Source organism: Symsagittifera roscoffensis, chromosome 8 (assembly GCF_963678635.1).
Source record: "Symsagittifera roscoffensis chromosome 8, txSymRosc1.1, whole genome shotgun sequence".
Taxonomy (NCBI): domain Eukaryota; kingdom Metazoa; phylum Xenacoelomorpha; order Acoela; family Convolutidae; genus Symsagittifera; species Symsagittifera roscoffensis.
Genome location: NC_087069.1, coordinates 49700169 through 49711422, shown reverse-complemented (window position 1 = coordinate 49711422; position 11254 = coordinate 49700169).

Sequence of the window (11254 nt, the reverse complement as noted above, 5' to 3'; positions counted from 1 at the left end):
TAGAAACCACCTGTGTGGATTACGTGGTGAATTTGAGTTTTGGTACCCTTGTCAATGTACACATTGAGGTCGAGCGAATCAGTTATATGAGCAGCGTTATGACTTTCAAACGAGGGTTTTATCCGTACGCTAGGGTCCATTGTTTCGATTCTTTTTTATATCGCTAGTATGGTGACATATGGTATAGTTATTGGATTACAACGTTCAAGTGGTTGCAGACAAAAATGATGTGGCTTCGATCGCATTCATTTAAATGCATCTAGTTACAAAGCGCAGTGCGGTATTTAGTACTCTATAACCTAGCAGACAGCATAAAACTTCCGTCAAGCCGATTCAATATAAAGCCAAACAGATCCTAAATAAATGATTTATTAAAAAAAATTTAATGGATTTGATCAATGAGTTGATCTCTGAAGACTAAAAAGGGTCTGGTAGATACTGAAACTTTGTTCAAAACGTAGATTATCAGTGCACAATCATTATTGGATATAATCATAAAATCCGTTTGCTGAAAATTATTTGTGTTGGTAGTTGTGTTGTTGTAGCTGCCTCGTCGAAGAGCAGCGCCTGATTTTCTTGATAGCGGTAAAAAAAAAAACATTTCAACATGGTAAAATATCGATTGGAAAAGTTAAAGCGTTCACAGAGTAATACTGCTATTTACAAACGTTTCGTTTGATTGGTTATTTCAAAATTTCAGAGTCTTGAAGGGAAATTTTTGATGGGGCTGTCTCTTACAAGTGTCTACTGAAGCCCCCAGCTGCGTACCTTTTGGTAATAGACAGCCCCTTTCAATTTCACACAATAAGAAGTCGAGTGTTTTAGGTTGAAGCGCCGTTTTGATGAATCAACACGCCGTCAAACAGCAAAAAAATATCAGCAGAGGTGGTTATCTCTGTTTACGCCAATTTTCTATCTGCGAAACACCTCACAGAGTGATGGACTTGGCTTACAAAGCCAAAACCATGAGCTAGTGTTAGGATTATACTTGCAATCAAGAGCGAGATCGACTGCTCTGCTTGGGGGTTATCTCAAGCTGAGGACGACATGCTTCGGCAGGATTGGACCAGAGTTATAAAAGAAGATTTGGTATCACTAGGGGGCGCTTGAGCAGGTAGAATATTTAATGTTGAAACTTAGATCAAATCTTTCGAGATAGGAAAATTAAAAAAAAGGAGTCGCCAGAACTTATTCGGGCGATGCAGTAGCGACCCTTTCCATTGAATTCATCTGCGGAGATAAGCGGAGGGTTTTTCAGCAAGTACTTCAGATATGGAGACACACTCATTTAAGTTGTGAACCACCTGTGTGAAGAGCTTTGTGATTTCGGTATCCTTGCCAATGTACACAATGAGGTCGACTAAATCAGTTTAGTGAGCGAGTTATGACTTTTAAACGAAGGGTTTTAGTTGTGTGCGAGGGTCCATTGTTTCATTTATCTTTCCTTTTTTGGGCCCGTTAGTATAATGACATATGGTATAGTTTTCGAATTACTAGGTTCAAGTAGTTGTACATGAAGAGGATGCGGCATCTACCTTGCAAGGGATCCAACTTATTCGATTAGCTGCATCCAGTTACAAAACGCAGTGCGGTAATTAGTACAGTCTGTAATCTTGCAGACAGCATAAGATTCCGTCAAACCGAGTCAATATACTGTAAAAAAAAATCGGAATTAAAAGGGATTCATAGAAGAACTTCTGAGAGTTTTATTAATCAATTGATTTCTGATCACTGAAAAAAGTTCGGGCAACGACTCAACTATTGTTCCAGTGCAAAACAATTACTGGAAACAATCAAATGGGATCTTCGCCGAAAGATAACACTGGATACTGGACAATGAAACTCATTATTGATCAGAATAAAGTAGTTGATGTATGATTTATTGACCATTTGTTTTTATATTTGAATTTCTTAACTTTTAGTTGAGGGCGCAGTTTTATTGTTGTAGCCGCCTCGTCAAGGAGCAGCGCATGATTTAACTATTACCGGTAAGAAAAATAGTTCAGAGTGGCAAAGAATCAATTGGAAAGGTTAAAGCTTTCATAGAGTAATACTGGTACCATTGTCAATGTACACATCGAGGTCAAGCGAATCAGTTACATGAGCAGCGTTATGACTTCCAAACGGGACTTTTATTCGTACGCGAGGTTCCATTGTTTCATTTCTTTTTGGCATCGTTAGAATGTTAACATATTGTATACTTATTGAATTACAACGTTCAAGTGGTTGCAAATAGGAATGATGCGGCTTCCACCTAGTAATAGATCTCATTCATTTAACTGCATCCAGTTAGATGCACAGTCAAAATAATTCCAAATCAAAAATTTAGAAAAATATTTCTAAGAGATTTGATACAACACTTCGCAACATTTGCAATACAAAAAAATTATGAAAGAAAAAAGGAAAGTCATATTTTTGAAAAATTAGGCTGAAAAAAATAGTCAAGAAACTATATCTTATACAAAAATTTCATATCTTTGGTTTGGATGATGTTCCTAAACAGCCATAAAAACCTTGAGAATCAATGCACAAGCTTCAACTAAGGCGAAAACTGGGGGGGGGGGGTCGTCCCTCATTAAGCTGGCCATGAAATAGTAGTCATAGAAAAACTTCAAGCTTTAAAATTTATGAAAATTCGCCCTTGAAACTACACAACATAAGTTTATTAACCCATAAAAAGTAAGCCGAACCCATTTACCCGAAAAAAATAAAACTGAAAAAAAAATTAAAAATCAGAGTGGTTAACTTAAAAATACGGAACGAGTTTCAACACAGAGGCAAAGATTTGCTTCACAAACACTACACAAGCAATACGAAACGTAGAAATGAGCCTCGAATTAGTAAAAAAAATTAGGCTACGTCTCGGATTCGATCTGTGACCTCGAGATTATGAGTCTCATACAATAACCAATCAGCCGCATACGCTTCATAAATCACAAACACTAGCCACAAGTAAAGCACAGAACAGATGCTTGGGATTTTCCAATGCTTAAGATCGTGATTATAGCAAAAGTGCCACCAAATAAATGAAACCTTTTATTAGCGAGTTAGCTTTAAAAAAAAGAAAGTTGGTACTAATACACAACGCTTCGCAAATGCGATAGTGTAAGTATAGTTGAAAATAGGGGCCAGCTAAAGCTGGAGGTACATGTTTTATATTTTTAGATCAACCTTATGTGATTTTCAACTGAAAATAAGTGGTTAGCCGCGAGTTTAGGGGAGAAAACTGTTACGCTTTCTTACGAAAAAAAACTGATACTGGTCTTTATAGCTCTTGTAAAGGCCTTTGATTCGGTGGACAGGTCAGCACTGTTCACAGCCCTAATAAGTTGAAAAGTGGGCAACCCTCTGAGTCGCATCATTTGGCAGCTGGATGAGCAGGCTGAAGGTGTTTTAGACAAGCAGAAGAAGTTCGTGCTTTGAAGAGGGGTGAGACAAAGATGTCTAATCGGCCCCACTCTCTTCAATTTAGTGTTTGACGAAGTGTGCAAGAAACGTGTAAAAAGAGGCTCAGAGATCGGTCACCTTGCATATGCCGATGATTAAGTGATTATGTACGGCACAATTGCAGAGGCACAAGAAAGTCTTGATGCTCTGAATCAGGAAGTCAAAATGCAGAGATAGAGATACCATTAAGTAGAATCGAAATGGTTGTAGTGAAAAGAGAAGGATCAAATGATATCAACCTTAATGGCGCAAAAGTTGAGGTAAAATCCTTTTTGAACCTGGGCAGCTCACTAAATGCGGAAGGAGACATTGCAAAGCAATAGCAAACAATTGCAGGAAAGCTAGAACAGCAACTGTGAGATTGATGCCACCTCTAGTAAGTGGCTCAATCAGGATGAGAACGAAAGTGCGGTTAGTTAAGACTTTTAAGCCAACGCTACTACACGGGTTTGAAATTGCAGTCATCAGAAAAGTCGACGTTGGCTAACTAAATGCAGTTCTGAACAAGGCCAGGAGAATGATCCTCAAATTGGACAGCAAGAGGACATGCACTAACGTTCAAACTGCAGAGAAAATTCAGTTGAAAAGCATTTAAGAAGAAATGGCTGTACTACGGGCAAACCTGTAGGTTTCACTCAAGACGCTACAAGTAGAAGCAGAAACATCACTCGCCCAAAGAAGCAGGGTGTACAGCAAAGACTGGATCAAGGTAAATAATCTGGACCTCGAAAGGCTTGTGTTGCTGGATACAGAAAAATGGCTAAAAGACCCAAAACCACTAAAGTACAATCAGAAACTGGATCAGTCAGTTCAGAAAATGGTCGGCTCACGCCTTCAAATAGCCAATTCTGATTTGCAACAGAAAGTCTGCTGAAAGAAAGGAGATGCAGAGACATCTCAGAAACGATCATGATGCACAAGAACAGTCGGGGTTAGATACACTCGACACGGCACCTTTCAGCGTAGATGTACCAAAGGATCTAAAGTACCATAAGGTTGCAAAATTCAATACAAGACACTCAGGTGGCTGAAAGCGCACATTAAGACAGCTCACCCGCAGTGCACTTTCAATTGCGAAGAACAATCAGTAACAATAGAACGAAAGTCACTAGATGCGGATGAACTAGAAGCAACTGCAGAGGAAGAAAAATACCCGACCATTCATCAGTGCCCGAAGTATCCAAGGATTTAACCAGTGCTGAAAAGCTTGCGAAACCATTGCTTCGAGAAGCAAGCGTGGTCATACAGTCTTCAGATGCTTGTACGGGGAAGAGAGACTGGAAGCTCTCGTGCTCAAAATCCTTTCACCCGAGATCACCCCTAATCGGGAGACTTAGCACTCTATCAAAGGGAGGGGCACCCTTTCCTACAAATGAAAACAAAATGAAATTGAACAGGGTAGTGGAACTTTCACGCAACATGTTCTTTTTATCCAAACTGTGACTGCAAAGCCGATTATACCAGGAAGATTCACAAAATCTGCTTTTCGATTGAAATCTAAATCTCAGATTTCTCAGGGCAGTTTTCGAATAGAGTTAAAACATTTGCAAAATTTGGAAAACGACTAAAATTCCAAAAATGGAAGTTTCCAAGGAAAAATCGTTCTTTTCTTTCGAAAAGGAATTCGGTGTTTCTGAGGGAAAAATGTTCAAAACGGTTAATTGGATTCACCAAATCCTTAATCTCATATTTGGTAGGTTATTTTCTTGATAGATCTAAAGGTCGGAAAAATATTTAAATAGGATTTTCCCGAGTGCTATAGCCTTTCTTTTACAAAAAATGGTGTCCTTCAGCTGATGCGCCAAAGAAAGCCACAAAATATTTTTCAATTGAACCAATAATCTGAGAACTAGCAGGGTAGATTTCGAGCAAAGTCAAAATTTAAAAAATCACGGTCAAAGTTCGAAATTTAGGGTTATCGCCTTGTGCATGGAGCTTTCCACATCCGATTGAAACATAAACCTGAGGTTTAGTAAAGTTATTTTGAAAAACCTCAAAAAAAAACTTCGAAACGGCAAAAAAATTCCATATTAGACTTTGCCGTGGGCCATAACTTGAGTAAAAAAAATCTATCGAATTTCACAGAACCTGTGCTTTCGATAGAACCTAAAATCTCTGATTTGGTTGAGCTAATTTCAAGACAATTAAAAAAAGACACATTTTCGTAACCTGCAATGTCAATTGAACTCAAAATCTTAGAAATGGGTCGAATGTTTTCGAGAAAATGAAAAAAAAAAATTGGTTTTGAAATACCTCCCACATAATTTTTCGAGAGCCGTAGAAAACAGGGCAGGTGGAACGAGACTAAAGGACTGTGCAGGCAGACAGGGTAGTGTGATTTCTTTCTATTGGAACCACTTTTTCTAAAATCGGTAGGATATTTTTGATAAAACTAAAAAAAAAACAGTAGTCGAAATACACTCGAAGTCGGTTCGCTTAAAATTAGCCTTTTATCGCAATAATCTAACATTGAGCTAACAAGAATTTCATTAGTTCGCATTCAATCACAAACTTACAGGAACTTGAGATATACAGTTAGAGGTACGTTTTGCCGATTATTATATAAAAAAACTCCAATAACTGAAGTTTTTTGTAAACTTGTTACACTTTTCATATTAGGATTTAACATGTTTTGTTTTTATTGTAATTTTTCAAAGACTGTAGAAAAAATGGTGAGGTAGAAAAAGACTAAAGGACTGTGCAGGCAGACAGGGCAGTGGGATTTCTTTTTATTGGAACCACTTTTTCTAGTTCGGTACGGAACGTAGATTTTGCGAAAAACTAAAAAATTTGCGAGAAAAAGAGTTCAAATCGTCTAAAAATGTTAAAAAAGCAAATCCCATACATTTTCAAGAAATCTGTTTTAATGAAACAGGAACTGTTCGAATAAAGCAGGAGCTGTTCGAATCAAAAATTAAAAAAAAAACTTCAGCTTTGCAAAGAAACTGTTTGAAAAACGCACAGATAATAAATTGCATTGAGAAAAAATAACTGAGAATCAGACGACAGAAATTAGGACGGAAACCACAAATCCAAAAAATCAGCATTGTTTCCATTTCTATATCATTGAAAATATGCCAGGGAATTTCACAGAACCTGTGATTTCGATAGAACCTAAAATCTCTGATTTGGTTGAGTTAATTTCAATCGAAGATTGGAAAAGAGTAATGAAAGCAAGTAAATAAAAAAAAAGCTTTGTTGAAAAAGCTGAGGTTATTTTTTTACTAGATCTTAAGTAGCCACAAGTAAAGCACAGAACAGATGCTTGGGATTTTCCAATGCTTAAGATCGTGATTATAGCAAAAGTGCCACCAAATAAATGAAACCTTTTATTAGCGAGTTAGCTTTAAAAAAAAGAAAGTTGGTACTAATACACAACGCTTCGCAAATGCGATAGTGTAAGTATAGTTGAAAATAGGGGCCAGCTAAAGCTGGAGGTACATGTTTTATATTTTTAGATCAACCTTATGTGATTTTCAACTGAAAATAAGTGGTTAGCCGCGAGTTTAGGGGAGAAAACTGTTACGCTTTCTTACGAAAAAAAACTGATACTGGTCTTTATAGCTCTTGTAAAGGCCTTTGATTCGGTGGACAGGTCAGCACTGTTCACAGCCCTAATAAGTTGAAAAGTGGGCAACCCTCTGAGTCGCATCATTTGGCAGCTGGATGAGCAGGCTGAAGGTGTTTTAGACAAGCAGAAGAAGTTCGTGCTTTGAAGAGGGGTGAGACAAAGATGTCTAATCGGCCCCACTCTCTTCAATTTAGTGTTTGACGAAGTGTGCAAGAAACGTGTAAAAAGAGGCTCAGAGATCGGTCACCTTGCATATGCCGATGATTAAGTGATTATGTACGGCACAATTGCAGAGGAAGAAAAATACCCGACCATTCATCAGTGCCCGAAGTATCCAAGGATTTAACCAGTGCTGAAAAGCTTGCGAAACCATTGCTTCGAGAAGCAAGCGTGGTCATACAGTCTTCAGATGCTTGTACGGGGAAGAGAGACTGGAAGCTCTCGTGCTCAAAATCCTTTCACCCGAGATCACCCCTAATCGGGAGACTTAGCACTCTATCAAAGGGAGGGGCACCCTTTCCTACAAATGAAAACGAAATGAAATTGAACAGGGTAGTGGAACTTTCACGCAACATGTTCTTTTTATCCAAACTGTGACTGCAAAGCCGATTATACCAGGAAGATTCACAAAATCTGCTTTTCGATTGAAATCTAAATCTCAGATTTCTCAGGGCAGTTTTCGAATAGAGTTAAAACATTTGCAAAATTTGGAAAACGACTAAAATTCCAAAAACGGAAGTTTCCAAGGAAAAAACGTTCTTTTCTTTCGAAAAGGAATTCGGTGTTTCTGAGGGAAAAATGTTCAAAACGGTTAATTGGATTCACCAAATCCTTAATCTCATATTTGGTAGGTTATTTTCTTGATAGATCTAAAGGTCGGAAAAATATTTAAATAGGATTTTCCCGAGTGCTATAGCCTTTCTTTTACAAAAAATGGTGTCCTTCAGCTGATGCGCCAAAGAAAGCCACAAAATATTTTTCAATTGAACCAATAATCTGAGAACTAGCAGGGTAGATTTCGAGCAAAGTCAAAATTTAAAAAATCACGGTCAAAGTTCGAAATTTAGGGTTATCGCCTTGTGCATGGAGCTTTCCACATCCGATTGAAACATAAACCTGAGGTTTAGTAAAGTTATTTTGAAAAACCTCAAAAAAAAACTTCGAAACGGCAAAAAAATTCCATATTAGACTTTGCCGTGGGCCATAACTTGAGTAAAAAAAATCTATCGAATTTCACAGAACCTGTGCTTTCGATAGAACCTAAAATCTCTGATTTGGTTGAGCTAATTTCAAGACAATTAAAAAAAGACACATTTTCGTAACCTGCAATGTCAATTGAACTCAAAATCTTAGAAATGGGTCGAATGTTTTCGAGAAAATGAAAAAAAAAAATTGGTTTTGAAATACCTCCCACATAATTTTTCGAGAGCCGTAGAAAACAGGGCAGGTGGAACGAGACTAAAGGACTGTGCAGGCAGACAGGGTAGTGTGATTTCTTTCTATTGGAACCACTTTTTCTAAAATCGGTAGGATATTTTTGATAAAACTAAAAAAAAAACAGTAGTCGAAATACACTCGAAGTCGGTTCGCTTAAAATTAGCCTTTTATCGCAATAATCTAATATTGAGCTAACAAAAATTTCATTAGTTCGCATTCAATCACAAACTTACAGGAACTTGAGATATACAGTTAGAGGTACGTTTTGCCGATTATTATATAAAAAAACTCCAATAACTGAAGTTTTTTGTAAACTTGTTACACTTTTCATATTAGGATTTAACATGTTTTGTTTTTATTGTAATTTTTCAAAGACTGTAGAAAAAATGGTGAGGTAGAAAAAGACTAAAGGACTGTGCAGGCAGACAGGGCAGTGGGATTTCTTTTTATTGGAACCACTTTTTCTAGTTCGGTACGGAACGTAGATTTTGCGAAAAACTAAAGAATTTGCGAGAAAAAGAGTTCAAATCGTCTAAAAATGTTAAAAAAGCAAATCCCATACATTTTCAAGAAATCTGTTTTAATGAAACAGGAACTGTTCGAATAAAGCAGGAGCTGTTCGAATCAAAAATTAAAAAAAAAAACTTCAGCTTTGCAAAGAAACTGTTTGAAAAACGCACAGATAATAAATTGCATTGAGAAAAAATAACTGAGAATCAGACGACAGAAATTGGGACGGAAACCACAAATCCAAAAAATCAGCATTGTTTCCATTTCTATATCATTGAAAATATGCCAGGGAATTTCACAGAACCTGTGATTTCGATAGAACCTAAAATCTCTGATTTGGTTGAGTTAATTTCAATCGAAGATTGGAAAAGAGTAATGAAAGCAAGTAAATAAAAAAAAAGCTTTGTTGAAAAAGCTGAGGTTATTTTTTTACTAGATCTTAAGTTCGGAAAAAAAATTAAATAAGATTTTCCCGAGTGCTATAGCCTTTCTTTTACATAAAATGGTGTGCTTCAGCTGATGCTCCAAAGAAAGCCACAAAATATTTTTCAATTGAACCAATAATCTGAGAACTAGCAGGGTAGATTTCGAGCAAGGTGAAAGTTACAAAACCACGTTCAAAGTTCAAAATTTAGGGTTATCGCCTTGTGCATGGAGCTTTCCACATCCGATTTAAACATAAACCTGAAGTTTAGTAAAGTTATTTTGAAAAACCTCAAAAAAAACTTCGAATCGGCAAAAAAATTACATATTAGACTTTGCCGTGGGCCATAACTTGTGTAAAAAAAATCTATCGAATTTCACAGAACCTGTGCTTTCGATAGAACCTAAAATCTCTGATTTGGTTGAGCTAATCTCAAGACAATTAAAAAAAAGACACATTTTCGTAACCTGCAACGTCAATTGAACTCAAAATCTTAGAAATGAGTCGAACGTTTTCGAGAAAATGAAAACAAAAATTGGTTTTGAAATACCTCCCACATAATTTTTCGAGAGCTGTAGAAAATAGGGCAGGTGGAAGGAGACTAAGGGACTGTGCAGGCAGACAGGGTAGTGTGATTTCTTTCTATTGGAACCACTTTTTCTAAAATCGGTAGGATAGTTTTGAGAAAACTAAAAAAAAAAAACAGTAGTCGAAATACACTCGAAGTCGGTTCGCTTAAAATTAGCCTTTTATCGCAAAAATCCAATATTGAGCTAACAAAATTTCATTAGTTCGCATTCAATCACAAACTTACAGGAACTTGAGATATACAGTTAGAGGTACGTTTTGCCGATTATTATAAAAAAAACTCCAATAACTGAAGTTTTTTGTAAACTTGTTACACTTTTCATATTAGGATTTAACATGTTTTGTTTTGTAATTTTTCAACAGCTGTAGAAACAATGGTGAGGTAGAAAAAGCCTAAAGGACTGTGCAGGCAGACAGGGCAGTGGGATTTCTTTTTATTGGAACCACTTTTTCTAGGTCGGTACGGAACGGTGATTTTGAGAAAAACTAAAAAATTTGCGAGAAAAAGAGTTCAAATCGTCTAAAAAAAGTTAAAAAAGCAAATCCCATACATTTTCATAAAATCTGTTTTAATCAAACAGGAACTGCTCGAATCACGCAGGAACTATTCGAATCGAAAAAAAACTTGAGCTTTGGAAAGAAACTGTTTGAAAAACGCACAGATAATAAATTGCATTGAGAAAAAATAACTGAGAATCAGACGACAGAAATTAGGACGAAAACCACAAATCCAAAAAAAATCAGCATTGTTTCAATTTATATATTATTGAACATTGCCAATCGAAGATTGGAAAAGAGTAATGAAAGCAAGTAAATAAAAAAAAAAGCTTTAATGAAAAAATCTAACTTTCGAAGTTCAAAGAAAAAATAGATGCCCTTTAAGCTCTTTGAAATTCAAGAACATTTTATGATTGCCATTTTTCTGATAACACTAATCCAACTTGGGACAACTGGATCAATAGGTTAAGTTTTTATTCCTCTGAAAATCTAAAAAGTTAATTCCACTTTCGAAACTAAAAATCGTTCACATTTTTTTGCGCCATTTTCACGTTCGTAATTGGAGAGTGCTAGTTACGTAATTTTCAGCAGATGAATTTCAATTGAATTTAAAAAGATCAGATATACCTAAGTGCATCAATATCAGCGTGAACAAATTTTAACTTTTTATTGAAAAAAAAACAAACACAAATCAGCAAGACCTATATAAGAGTCTTCACTACGTTCATTACTCTTAAAAACAAAAACTAAGTACTACCGCAACTGAACTAAGAAGTCGT